The sequence below is a fragment of the Aquarana catesbeiana genome, linkage group LG06 (assembly GCF_042186555.1).
Source record: "Aquarana catesbeiana isolate 2022-GZ linkage group LG06, ASM4218655v1, whole genome shotgun sequence".
Classification (NCBI taxonomy): domain Eukaryota; kingdom Metazoa; phylum Chordata; class Amphibia; order Anura; family Ranidae; genus Aquarana; species Aquarana catesbeiana.
Window position 1 is genome coordinate 252,312,921 of NC_133329.1, and position 14,014 is coordinate 252,326,934.

The following is a 14,014-nucleotide window of genomic DNA, read 5'->3' on the forward strand; positions in this document are numbered from 1 at the left end:
AAAAGCGTCATTGAACATATCGCTCAAATGCAGGAGAGGATTGCAGCAATCATGCCGATAGTAAAAGAACATTTACTGCAGGCCCAAGCAGCCCAACAGAGAGGATATACAACAGGGGGGCCCAACTCTGTGTTTTATCACCTGGTGACAGGGTCCTGGTGTTAGCTCCCACTGTTGAGAGCAAGTTCCTGGCTAAGTGGCAGGGTCCCGTTGAAGTAATTGAAAGAGTTGGGGAGGTCAATTACAAGGTATATCAACCAGGAAAAAGGAAGCCTGAACAGATTTACCACATAAACCTGTTAAAGCCCTGGAAGGATAGACTGGTGTTAACTGTGAGGTCCCTACCGGTAACGCCTAAGGGTACTGAGTCCTCTCTGATCCATGAGGTCACGATTCCAGACACCCTGTCATATTCCCAAAAACAGGAAGCTAGAGTTCCTGATAAGGAATAGAGGGAAAGTTTGAGTTACCTTGCACGACTTCAGCATGATATTGTTACTGTACCTGGGGTCCGTGTCAAGCTCAAACGGCACCGAATTCCTGAAGCGAGGAGAAAGGATATCAGCGATGAAGTTAAAAGAATGTTGGAGCTAGTTGTCATTGAGGAATCTAATAGTTACTGGTCTAGCCCCATTGTGTTAGTCCCAAAACCGGATGGCACTTGGAGGTTCCGTAACAACTTCAGGAAGCTTAATGCAGTGACAAAGTTTGACACGTACCCAATGCTCAGAGTAGAGGAACTTATAGACCGACTTGGCAAGGCTCGCTATCTGACCACTTTGGACTTGACAAAAGGTTATTGGCAAATACCCCTGACTGGTAGCGCCAAAGAGAAGACTGCATTTATGACCCCGGAGGGTTCCTTTCAATATAAAAAAAAAAAAATGCCTTTTGGGTTGCAAAATGCCCCCGCGACATTTCAGAGGGCCATGGACAGGACCCTAAGACCCCACCGACGATATGCAGAAGCCTAGCTAGATGACATAGTTGTACATAGCACTGACTGGGAGTCTCACTTGCCCCGTGTCCAGGCTGTCCTTGATCCCCTCTTCAAAGAAGGTTTTACGGCAAATCCAAAAAAGTGTGCCATTGGTCTAGAGGAAGCCAAGTATTTGGGCTACACTATTGGCTGTGGTGTCAAAAAACCTCAAGTGAATAAAAGAGAAGCCATCCAGGAGTGGCCACGTCCTGCAAACAAGAAGCAGGTCAGGGCCTTTCTTGGCATTTCGGGGTATTATAAAAGATTTATCCAAATTTTGCAACTATAGCTGCCCCACTGACAGACCTTACGAAAGGGAAAAACTCTCTGTAATGGTAAAAAGGTCCTCAGTAGCAGCGGAATCTTTCCAAGTCCTGAAGAAGGCTCTTTGTGCACAGCCAGTACTGTACTCCCCCGATTTCTCGAAAGATATTTGGTTTAGACGGATGCATCGGATGTTGATATCGGGGCAGTATTATCACAGGTACACAGTGGGGAAGAACACCCTGTGGTGTACCTAAGCAGAAAGCTCAATGACCATGAGAAAAAGTATGCAGTCATTGAATAGTAATGTTTAGCCATAAAGTGGGCCGTGGACGCGCTCAGTTACTATTTGTTAGGACGCCAGTTTGAGTTAATAACTGACCATGCTCCCCAGAAATGGATGGCCCAAAAGAAGGAGACTAATAGACAGGCAAACCGGTAGTTTTTGGCTCTACAGGATTACTCCTTCACTGTAAAACACAGGCCAGGTGTTGAGATGGGGAATGTAGATGCCCTGTCCCATGTTCACTCCTGTTGGGCCACAGGTGTTCCAACTCTGGGGTTGAAACAAGGGGGGAGGATATGTAGCAGAGCGTCCCAGAGGGAGCCAGGAAAAGTCCTGTTCGGGGTTTATACGTCTCCCAGGCTCCTCTCGTACACATTCAGGAATCTCTGATCCATGATCCAGTTCGGGTCTTGGTCCTTTTCCCCAGGCTAATTTAAGCTCACCTGAGCAGACAGCTTTTGCTCTCTGCCTGGGAAACACAAACAACGCTGGTCTGTGAAAGCAAAAAGGTTGGTAAAAAGCTGTTAAGCAGTTTATGTGGAAACTGACAAGCGGTAGGCTTGCTCAGCCTGGTAGTAAGGGCCTGCATGGTGTATAATTAGAGCCGAGACACGGCTAGGTTTTTGTTTGGCTATGTTGTTCTGTTTTTTTGTTGAACACTGTACAGCACCTCTATAGACTTGTAAATATCACCATTAAACACTTTACTGTTTATCACTACTTTATTTGTTCTGGTATCTGTGCCTGAAAGCCTGCTTATCCCAGGGAGCTTTTGTACCTCCTAGTTTTATATATATATATAATATATATATTGGGGACAGAAAGTATTCCGACCACCTTAAATCTTTCACTCTTTGTTATATTGCAGCCATTTGCTAAAATCATTTAAGTTCAATTTTTCCTCATTAATGTACACACAGCACCCCATATTGACAGAAAAACACAGAATTGTTGACATTTTTGCAGATTTATTAAAAAAGAAAAACTGAAATATCACGTGGTCCTAAGTATTCAGACCCTTTGCTCAGTATTTAGTAGAAGCACCCTTTTGATATAATACTGCCATGAGTCTTTTTGGGAAAGATGCAACAAGTTTTTCACACCTGGATTTGGGGATCCTCTGCCATTCCTCCTTGCAGATCCTCTCCAGTTCTGTAAGGTTGGATGGTAAATGTTGGTGGACAGCCATTTTTAGGTCTTTCCAGAGATGCTCAATTGGGTTTAGGTCAGGGCTCTGGCTGGGCCATTCAAGAACAGTCACGGAGTTGTTGTGAAGCCACTCCTTCGTTATTTTAGTTGTGTACTTAGGGTCATTGTCTGGTTGGAAGGTAAACCTTCGGCCCAGTCTGAGGTCCTGAGCACTCTGGAGAAGGTTTTCGTCCAGGATATCCCAGTACTTGGCCGCATTCATCTTTCCCTCGATTGCAACCAGTCGTCCTGTCCCTGCAGCTGAAAAACACCCCCACAGCATGATGCTACCACCACCATGCTTCACTGTTGGGACTGTATTGGACAGGTGATGAGCAGTGCCTGGTTTTCTCCACACATAGCGCTTAGAATTAAGGCCAAAAAGTTCTATCTTCGTCTCATCAGACTAAAGAATCTTATTTCTCAGCATCTTGGAGTCCTTCAGGTGTTTTTTTAGCAAACTCCATGCGGGCTTTCATGTGTCTTGCACTGAGGAGAGGCTTCCGTCGGGCCACTCTCCCATAAAGCCCCGACTGGTTTAGGGCTGCAGTGATGGTTGACTTTCTACAACTTTCTCCCATCTCCCGACTGCATCTCTGGAGCTTAGCCACAGTGTTCTTTGGGTTCTTATTTACCTCTCTCACCAGGGCTCTTCTCCCCCGATAGCTCAGTTTGGCCGGACGGTCAGCTCTAGGAAGGGTTCTGGTCGTACCAAACGTCTTCCATTTAAGGATTATGGAGGCCACTGTGCTCCTAGGAACCTTAAGTGCAACAAAAATTTTTTGTAACCTTTGGCCAGATCTGTGCCTTGCCACAATTCTGTCTCTGAGCTCTTCAGGAAGTTCTTTTGACCTCACGATTCTCATTTGCTCTGACATGCACTGTGAGCTGTAAGTTCTTATATAAACAGGTGTGTGGCTTTCCTAATCAAGTCCAATCAGTATAATCAAACACAGCTGGACTTAAATGAAGGTGTAGAACCATCTCAAGGATGATCAGAAGAAATGGACAGCACCTGAGTTAAATATATGAGTGTCACAGCAAAGTGTCTGAATACTTAGGACCATGTGATATTTCAGTTTTTCTTTTTTAATAAATCTGCAAAAATGTCAACAATTCTGTGTTTGTCTATCAATAATGGGGTGCTGTGTGTACATTAATGAGGAAAAAAATGAACTTAAATGATTTTAGCAAATGGCTGCAATAACAAAGACTGAAAAATGTAAGGGGGTCTGAATACTTTCCGTCCCCACTGTATATGTCTTTGTCTTTATTTTAAAACTTAGCTATGAATAAGCACCTGCTGTAATGGTGTGAAACGTGTCAGTGGTGTTATCCTTGCTGCATGGATTTATTATAACAATAATAACACATATATATATATATATATATATATATATATATATATATATATATATATATATATATATACTCCTCTAGTCCTCCTGGATGATATCCGTATATGATGTGATATGAGGGGGGGTGGTAATAATAATATTAATATACACTTATTCGGATTTTTTACCAATAATATGTAGCAGAATGCATATTGGAATAAATTGGTGAAGAAATTTGATAGATATATATATATATATATATATATATCTATATATATATATAGATATATATTTTATTTTTTTTTTACATTTTTTCATTGAATATTTATGATAATATATTGATTTTTTTTTTCAAAATTGTTGCTTTTTTTTTTTGTTTGTTTACAGCGCAAAAAAAAAAGCAGAGGTGATCAAATCCCACCCAAAGAAAGTTCTATTTGTGGGAAAAAAATGACATCAATGATATTTGTGTACAGCATCGCAAGACCGCGCAATTGTCAGTTAAAGTAACACAGTGCCACATCGCAAAAAAATGGCCTGGTCATGAAGGGGGTAAATCTTTCGGAGGTGAATAGGTTACACTCTAATGGTGGTGATAATCACTTGTCCATTACACAATCCATGGTGTAATCCCATAATCTGATTGGTCACAATAGTAGAGTGGGAGTGGTTTAGATCTTTATCACTGTCTGGGGTCCCCATAGTGGAGATTTAGCCCTCACTTCCTCCAGGGTCAGAAAGGCAAGAAGTGAGCAGAATCTCTCCCATAGCAATTAATAAGGGGAAAAGGAGCATCTACTGTACACAAAGCGGCCATCTTGGATTGCAGAGTCTCTTTCCAGGGATGAATGTTTTCGGGGACACTAGGATTCCCCCAAATGGTTACAAGGGAACCCATACTGAGAGAAATATGTAGGCTGCCATTGCTGGTTGCCTTCTGAAAATGCTATACTCCTGGCTGGCTCTGGCTTCCATGCTTTCTCCATCACTGTATGTTCATTTAGAACTTGTTCCCAATCAGTGATGGAGAACAGACAGAAAGCAATGGATCAGACTGACAGCCAGGAAACGAGTAGATTCAGTCTCTGTATTTTATCATAATAAACAATCCAGGGACTTTACAAGACGTCCCCCCCACACTATCCTCATAGCAAACACTCTCATTTCGTCACTCAACCTCTGCTTGGTTGCTATTGGCAACATGTATGTATACTTGTTCTAGAAAACATAGGGCCCTATACATGAGATATCAGCTAGAAAGGTAAACAACGCTGTTGTCATAGCAAAGTTGTAAAATAGACGGCATAAATATATGAATAATAAACAGAAAACCGTGCTAAATGATGTAAACACTAAAGAAAATGTGTAATCCTTAGTATAATCCGTGTAGTCCCATATAAATGTCCACAACAAATGAAGTAGGTAAACCAATCAAAAGAGAATAACGTGAAAGTTCATCCGAAGTGATAAATGATGAAACCACAATGGAACTGAAAAAACACCAAGATATTGCGCTTACCAGAAGTAAGCCAAATAGAGGCAAGTGGCTTAAACCCAGCCTGGGCCTTTGGATGGGCGATCTGGGTGATGCAGGATAAACGCACTCGTCCCGTGTATTCAGTCCATGGAGATTTATCCAAAAATATATGGCAAAAACATAGCGTAATACTGATAATGTAAATTACTCCAAATACAAATAATAAGTGCAACACTCAACAAAACTAATCATGTGTGATCATATATCATCCAATGTCGGCGTAACAATTAAGGATGGTAGATGAGTGTCATGCAATCATGCAAAGATATATCTTAGAGTGAGTAGGTGGAAAAAAATATAAAAATAAAAAACAAAAAAACAGAACCCAGAAACTGCTTCCCAGATGGGATAAAAAGCAAGTATGCACCAAATCACCCAGAGAAGAAAAAAGGAACCCTCTAGGTGTACCACATCACATGCACAAAATGCTTACCAGATGGTAAATATATATGAGCAAAAATCCACACAGCCAAACGTGTAAAACACAGAATAAACTGCAGCAGCGAACCTAGGGGGAAGTCCTGCTTACCAGACACCCAGATAAGGTGGGCAGATGTGATGGAGCGCAGACAGGCTCCTAACAGGAACGGCGTAGACACGTCCTGGCCAATCAAGCCCAAGCTCAGCAGTGCATATAAGGTAAAAACAGCCAATAGTGTAATACTGTAAAATCTAGTTTATTAAGATAGAGTAACACTATCAAAAATAGTGTATAAATATATGAATAATAAAGTTGGCGCTGATCCTCCTCACTACTAACTGCTGATCTATATTACCAACAATATTTAGTTGTGTCATTTCCATATCATTCACCACCATACAATAAATCCTAAATATCCACATTTGTGAAAGGCATATGAAGATAAAACACGGGATACAACACCGTGCATTACATCATAAAATCAATATCCAGATTTGTGAAAAACGTGAAAAAAAACCCCAAAAAAGTCCTTGAAAATGTTCATCTACAAAATTCTGTGTTATTGTATTTATCAAGCATCATCCCATCCCCCCGTGCTTTTATCCTTAAAATTCAATACAAAAAGTGCTCCCCCGCCAGTGATGGTGCTAATGCCTCTCCCCACCCAGAACCCTGTGGACCTCTGGGCCAATCACACGTTATTCTATCACCAAAAACCACCAAATCAGCGTTTCCTCATCCAATAGATATATTCTCCCCTCAATGGATTTCCACCACCATCACCCAAAAAGGAAATGACAAGGTCATCGTACAATGCGCTTTTATTAAGAAAATCCCCTTTAGAAGCTCCTCCCAAAATCTATATGCTTCCACATTCCAGTGCCCAGACCGGCACCAGCTCCATCAGCAGATTTCTATACATTAATATCCTCCAAGTAGTTCCCCCAGCACTGCCGTTCCTCCCACCATCTTCCCTCTCTATACAAACTATTCTCTTTTCACTCTCATTTCTCTCATTGGCTTTTTAATGCAATTACATTTAAATAGAAAATGGCCCAATGAGAAACTGCTTGTCTTTGGCAGAATAAGCTGTCCCTAAGAGTCCAGCTTAATCCACATGCAGTGCAGTATAGGAGCTGTTACATTGTACAGAAACATACAAGAAGCTGCAGTCCCACCACAAGTTAGAGAAATTAAGTGGTAAGCTCTTCTGCCTGGCAACACCGGGGTCGTCGGTTCAATTCCCAACCACAGCGCCACCTGCCTGGAGTTTGCATGTTCTCCCTGCGCCTGCGTGGGTTTCCTCCCACACTATAAAGACATGCTGGTAGGTACATTGGCCCTAGTATGTGTATGAATGTGAGTTAGGGAGCTTAGATTGTAAGCTCCTTGGGGACAGGGACTTGTGTGACTGTACAAATTACAATGGAAATAGATGACTGAGCACAGCTGCAATGTCTCCTGTACTGACTGATCATTATCACATGGCTTACCTGTTGGATTGGCTCTGCAGACTCCTCTTCTCCATTGCCAATACCTGCAGGTTTCCTTCCAATCCCCTGGACAGGTTTGTTGATGGCGGGGGTCCTCTGGGCTTGTACGGCCCTCTGTGGAGACACCAATTATACAGCGAGAATCTTTATCTCCATAGCAACAATGAGACCTCACATAACCCAGAATTTGTGGGGAGCCCTCTCTAAGAAAACGTGCTCCTCCCCTTCTCTTTCTCAATCTCAGCCATTTTCCTTCCATCTTCTGCAGCTTTGGGAAGGTTTGTGGTTTGCGGGGACTCATCTTAGGAAGGTCCAGTATTCATTGATCAGAGCCATAGCCATTGCCTGTTTGCTCACATTCACAGAACATTTTACAGCTATTCATACTCAGGAGTAAAGGAGAGAAAGAACTTTCCCCCAAAATTTCCATCCAAAGAAAACATGCGCACTTTACACATGTCTGCCCGCTTCTAAAAAAAAAAAGTTTTTGTATGGTGGTCACCAATACAAAATGGAAATATGGCAGAACACGGCATGCCGCGGTGACAAATTTCCACCATATCAGTCTCCTGTCACATCTGCACGTTTCGGTTATGCGCACAGAAATGCACAATTCCACACAATCCCAGGACCATACAAAAATATGTGCCTCATGCTTGTAGTGCCATTTATTGTAAATGTCCCCCCAAACGTGAGACCCCCATACAACAAATGTGGCAAAATGCGTGGGAAATAAAACAAAGCGTAACACACCATGAGCTATTTGTCACACTTGTGGGGTGAAGGGCAACGCACTGAAATCAATGGGGGGCGCTATGCTTGTTGGGTGTTTGCCATCTAGGTGTATGTCAGAGGTGTGACTGGGGCCTTCATCATTTCACAAACTATGGAATGCTGGGAGAGCAGAAATCAGCAAAAATCTCCAACAGTGAAAGGGTTCAAATGACTATCTGAGTGCTCACCCCTCCCCCCCATAGCCCCATGTGTAATGTGCTGCACCCTCTTTTATACTGAGTCCCCACCATCCCCCGCATACCACATAAAATAGAAATGAAGACAAACATTTATTTTAATTTACAATAGAGTAAGGGGGACTATAACCTCTGTCAGGTTTTATTTGCTATCTGTGTCCCCATTGGGGGGAATTTCCCTTCACTTCCTGTCCCATAGCCAAAAAATAAGTGAGAAATCCTCCCAAAGTGACATCATCCCTGGGTGTCACCAAAACTAGTGTCCCCATTGGAAGATTTCCCCTCTAATTCCTGTTCTGGTGACAACCCAAAATTTGCGATTTTCTTTCACTTTTGTTGGTAATGATAAATAGAGAGAATGAATCTCCCTAAAGGGGGCGCAGACAGCAATAAAAACCTGACAGGGGTTCTAATCCCTCTCCACTCCATCCAACACTAACAATAAGCAGATTTTCTTTAGTTATACTTTAACATATGGGCAAGAAATGTGAAAAAATATTGGTTTTGGCGGTGAAAGGGTTAAAAATGGCGAAGGTTAAAAAAGAAAAGAATTTTTGGTTTGGCGCTGAAAGGGTTAAAAAAATAAAATGTAAAAAGAATCTTTGTTTTGCAAAAAAAGGTTCATAGAAAGGGTTAAAAATGAAAAAAAAAATGGTTTGGCAGTGAAAGGGTTAAAAACAAAAGGGGGGAGGGGAATTGGTCTCCTAAAGAGTTCATAAATGAAAGGAAAAACATTTGACTTGGTAGTTAAAGGTTTAAAAATGGGGGAAAATATGATTTGGCAGTGAAAGGGTTAAAAATGGAAAAATAATTGGTGTGTAATAATGATAAAATAAAAGAAATGAACAGATTTCATGTGCGGGGAGGATTTATAAGGCTCCATTCACAATGTTATCACAGGAACACACGTCTTATTTCAGCCATGAAAAACATGTTCTTCCAGGAGCCGTATCCCTATTAGATCCGTATACTGATCCTACAGGCTGAATTCACAAAGATCACAAATGGGGACTTGGCTCCTTTAAGAAAAATTGTCAGTTTTTTTAGTCATCATGAGATTTAAAAAAAAAAAAGTCACATGATTCTGCACTGTCATGTCATTGGTTGAGCCAATGACTGCCTGTGATGTCATCGTGTGAGCCAATATAAATAGGCGCAGGGAAGGCAGGCAGCAGAAGCTGAAAGATCACTGACCAGTGAAGACTTGGTTTTTATCTCTCCTGAGATTTTTCTTGCAATTTTATTGGATTTGATTTAATTCGATTCAATTTCATTGCCATACATTTAAAGCGTGTTTCTTTATTCTTAATAATGAACCAAATTAAATGTAATCAGCTTCTTTCTCTGAAAAACACCAAAGAGAAACCCAGCAAAGGAAGGACAGCTATGGTAGGAGGAGGTATTAGTGACCAGCCTGCAGATACCCCAACCAAAATGCCCCTCAAAATCAAGAGGACCCGGGCGTTTGTGCGCGGCTGTTTCATAGCCGTTGTTGGATGTTTCGGTTCTGGCTGTAAAGCCAATGGACATCACCGGGATACAGACACCGAGATTGGTAAGTATTATGGATAGTGATAGATACAAATGCTAACTGTCACATTGGTTGTGCTCTCAACCAAACTGTCAAATCATCTAATGGCTGGTGTCATATCATAACGGATCACATGTGCAGCATTATGGCAGTTGAAGATTAACCACTTCAATACCAGGCATTTCCCTCCCTTCCTGCCCAGGACAATTTTCAGCTTTCAGCGCTGTCACACTTTGAATGACAATTGTGCGGTCATACAACACTGTACTCAAACTACATTTTTATAATTTTGTTCCCACAAATAGAGCTTTCTTTTGGTGGTATTTGATCACCTCTGGGATTTTTATTCTTTGCCAAACCAATGAAAAAGGAGACGGAGACACCACCAGCGTGTGATGTTCACACGGAGACACCACCAGCGTGTGATGTTCACACGGAGACACCACCAGCGTGTGATGTTCACACGGAGACAATGAGACTACTCCAGAATGTGATCACAATGAGACCCCTCCAGAATGTGATGTTCACAATGGGACTACTCTAGAATTTCACAATCACAATGAGTCTCCTCCAGAATGTGACAACAATTCTGTTGAGACTTGGGCAGAATGTAACTTTCCCACTAAGACTCCGGCAGATTGTGACATTACCACTGAGACTCTGGCAGAATGTGACGTTCACAATGAGACTACTCCAGAATGTGATCACAATGAGACCCCTCCAGAATGTGATGTTCACATTGAGACTCCTCCAGAATGTGACATTCACGTAAAGAATTCACCAGCATGTGAAATTCACACAGAGACTCCTCCAGCATGTGACGTTCACACAGAGACTCTTCCAGCTTGTGACATTCACACCGAGACTCCACCAACATGTGACGAAGATGGGGGCAAGGTTACAAGAAAGGATAGGCACATACTAGTGGTAGGGGATTCAGTTATTGCAAAGATACAGAGGGCAATCTGTCACAAAGACCGTTATTGCCAAACAGTATGTGGTTTACTGGGTGCTCGGGTTCGGAACATAGCAGATTGCATGGACAGATTGTTGGATGGTGCTGGAGAGGACCCAGTTGTCATGGTATATAACGGTATCAATGACAAAGTTAGAGAAAGATGGAGCGCCCTACAAAATGATTTCAGGGACTTAGGGGCTATATTAAAGAAAAGGTCCCCCAAGGCAATATTTTCAGAAATACTGCCAGTACCTCGAACCACACCAGAGAGGCAACAGGAGCTTAGGGTACTTAACAAGTGGCTGAGGAACTGGTGCAGGGAGGAGGGGTTTGGCTTCATGGCGAACTGGGCTGACTTTTCAGGCAGTTACCATCTTTATAATAGTGACGGATTGCACTTAAATGGGAGGGGTGCAGCTTTTTTAGGATTGAAGATAGCCAAAATGTTGGAAGAAAGTTTAAACTAGGTGATGAGGAGGAGGGATTAGAGGATGATTTGCTAGTGAATATGAGGGAGAGAATCTTCAATTCAAGCCATCACCGGAATGTCATCAATCTCTTGAAAGATTCTCATCAGCAGCTTCTGAATCACAAACTATCAATGTAGTTGGACAAACAAGACAATTGGCTTTTTCCTAGAAGAAGACTCAACCAAAAGTCTGAGGAACCCTCCCAGGGACCAGGTACAGCAGTACCAACACAGGTCCCTACACTGGTGGTGGATGCCATTCCAGTAACCGGAGGGTCTTCCCATCAGCCCTCTATTTCCATTTCTGCAGCTTCTGAATCACCAACTATTAATGTAGTTGGACAAACAACACCCATACTCCCCCCAGCAGGAATATTACATCCATATTCCCCCAGCAGGAAAATTACACCCATTCTCCCCCCAGCAGGAAAATTACACTGATACTCCCCCCTCCTGTGTTTAAAAACAGAGGCGTCTCGCCTGTGGTTGTACGATGTTCCAGGACATTCCGTCTTCAGTGGTGGGGATCTCCGTCTTCAGTGGTGAGGATCTCCGTCTTCAGTGGTAGGGATCTCCGCTTCCTCCTCCTTCAATTTAGAAGTCTGAAATGAAGGAGAATACATTCAAGTGATTCTAAACATATATATATATATTATATAAAAAACATGTTCTACTTCCCTGTTCTGTGTAATGGGTTTGCACATAGCAGCCCTGATCCTCCACTACTCGGGTCCCCTGCCGATGTTCCTGGGGGCTCCACCCCCCTGCCAACGCTCCTGGGGGCTCCCCCCCCCTTGCTCCCATAGCAAGCCGCTAGCTATGGAGCTGCATACTGAAGGTTTTGTACCTTCATGCAGGGAATACATTAGGGTAACACACCTTCAGGATTTAGAACCACTTTAACATCTTGCAGACCACCCATCCACAATGTACTGCAGACAGGCGCCCCATGCAGGCAAATCTACTTCCCAGTACATAGCTGAGTGTCTTCGGGTTTAGGGCGCGTGCATTATAAGTCATTATAAGTCACTGATCACCGCTATTACTAGTATAAAAAAATAAAAACTCCAATATATATCCCATAATATGTAGACGCTATAACTGTCACACACCAATCAATATACACTTATTGGAATTTGTTTTACCAAAGACATGGAGCAGAATATATTTTGGCCAAAATTTATGAAGAAACTTTTTAATTGTTTATTGGATACGTTTTACATCAGCCAGTGCTGATCAAATAACACCAAAAGAAATCTCTATTTGTGTGAAAGAAAATGACATTTGGGTACAGTGACCGCGCAATTACCAGTTAAAGTATCACAGCGCTAAATAGCTAAAAATGGCCTAGTCATAAAGGGGGGTAAAACGTTCCAGAGGTGAAGTAGTTACACTCATTTCATACAAAGTGTATGATCCGGCCAAAACATTTTTATTGACTAGTGTGGGAAAGCGTAGGAAAGGTTTTTTCTGCTAACTGGGGCTCTGTTAGTGAGATTTTCCCTCACTTCCTGTCCTGTTGACAACATTCTACCAGACAGGAAGTGAGGGGAACCCTCCAGCAGCAAGAAAATTACTTTTCTTAAAGCGGAGTTTCACCCAAAAATGGAACTTCCGCTTTAAGGGATGTTCCTGACATGACATTTGGCATGTCATTTTTTTGGGGGGGAGCCAGGACCCTCTTTTCAGAGGGTCCCAGCTCCCACTTCCTCCAGGCGCACCGTGGCACCAGAAAGGAGATCACCTCTGCCCCCCCTCACTCTCGGCAATTATCTGGGACACGTGACAAGTCCCAGATGATTGCCTGGCCAGTTGCAGCGCGGCCCACGCAAACCACAGCTGGGCGCCCACAGTTACAATTCCGGCGCCGCAGAGAGGAGGGGGAGACAAGTGTGGCTTCGTTCCCCCGCATCACTGGACCCTGGGACAGGTAAGTGTCCTATTATTAAAAGTCAGCAGCTGCAGTATTTGTAGCTGCTGACTTTTATTTTTTTTTTCTTTAGCAGAACTCCGCTTTAAGTAGAGAAGGGGAAGTCTGGAACCCCAGCCAGATTTGTATTTCTGTCTGTGTCCTTGTAGTATATATGTTGTCACCAGGACAGGAAATGAGGGGGAATATTACCAACAGAGACCCCACATAGCAGTCCAAACCAGAGGAATATTTTACATTTCAGGGCCCTGCAAGACAGCAATACCTGTCACTATAATACCATTGTCTGGGGGGGAAACAAGGCATACACACATTCTAAAGACACAGTGGGGGGGATTAAAAGTGCCTGGAAAAAAGTATTCATACCCCTTGAAATTTCCCACATTTTGTCATGTTACAACCAAAAATGTAAATTAATTTTATTGGGATTTTATGTGATAGACCAACACAAAGTGGCACATAATTGTGAAGTGGAAGGAAAATGATACAAATAAATATGTGAAAAGTGTGGGGAGCAATTGTATAGCGCCCCCTGAATCAATACTTTGTAGAACCCCACAGAAAGTACACATGTCACACCTCTATATCTGGGTAGATATAGTATATAGAGATATATAGGACAGTGGATATATAGTATATACAGAGAGTAC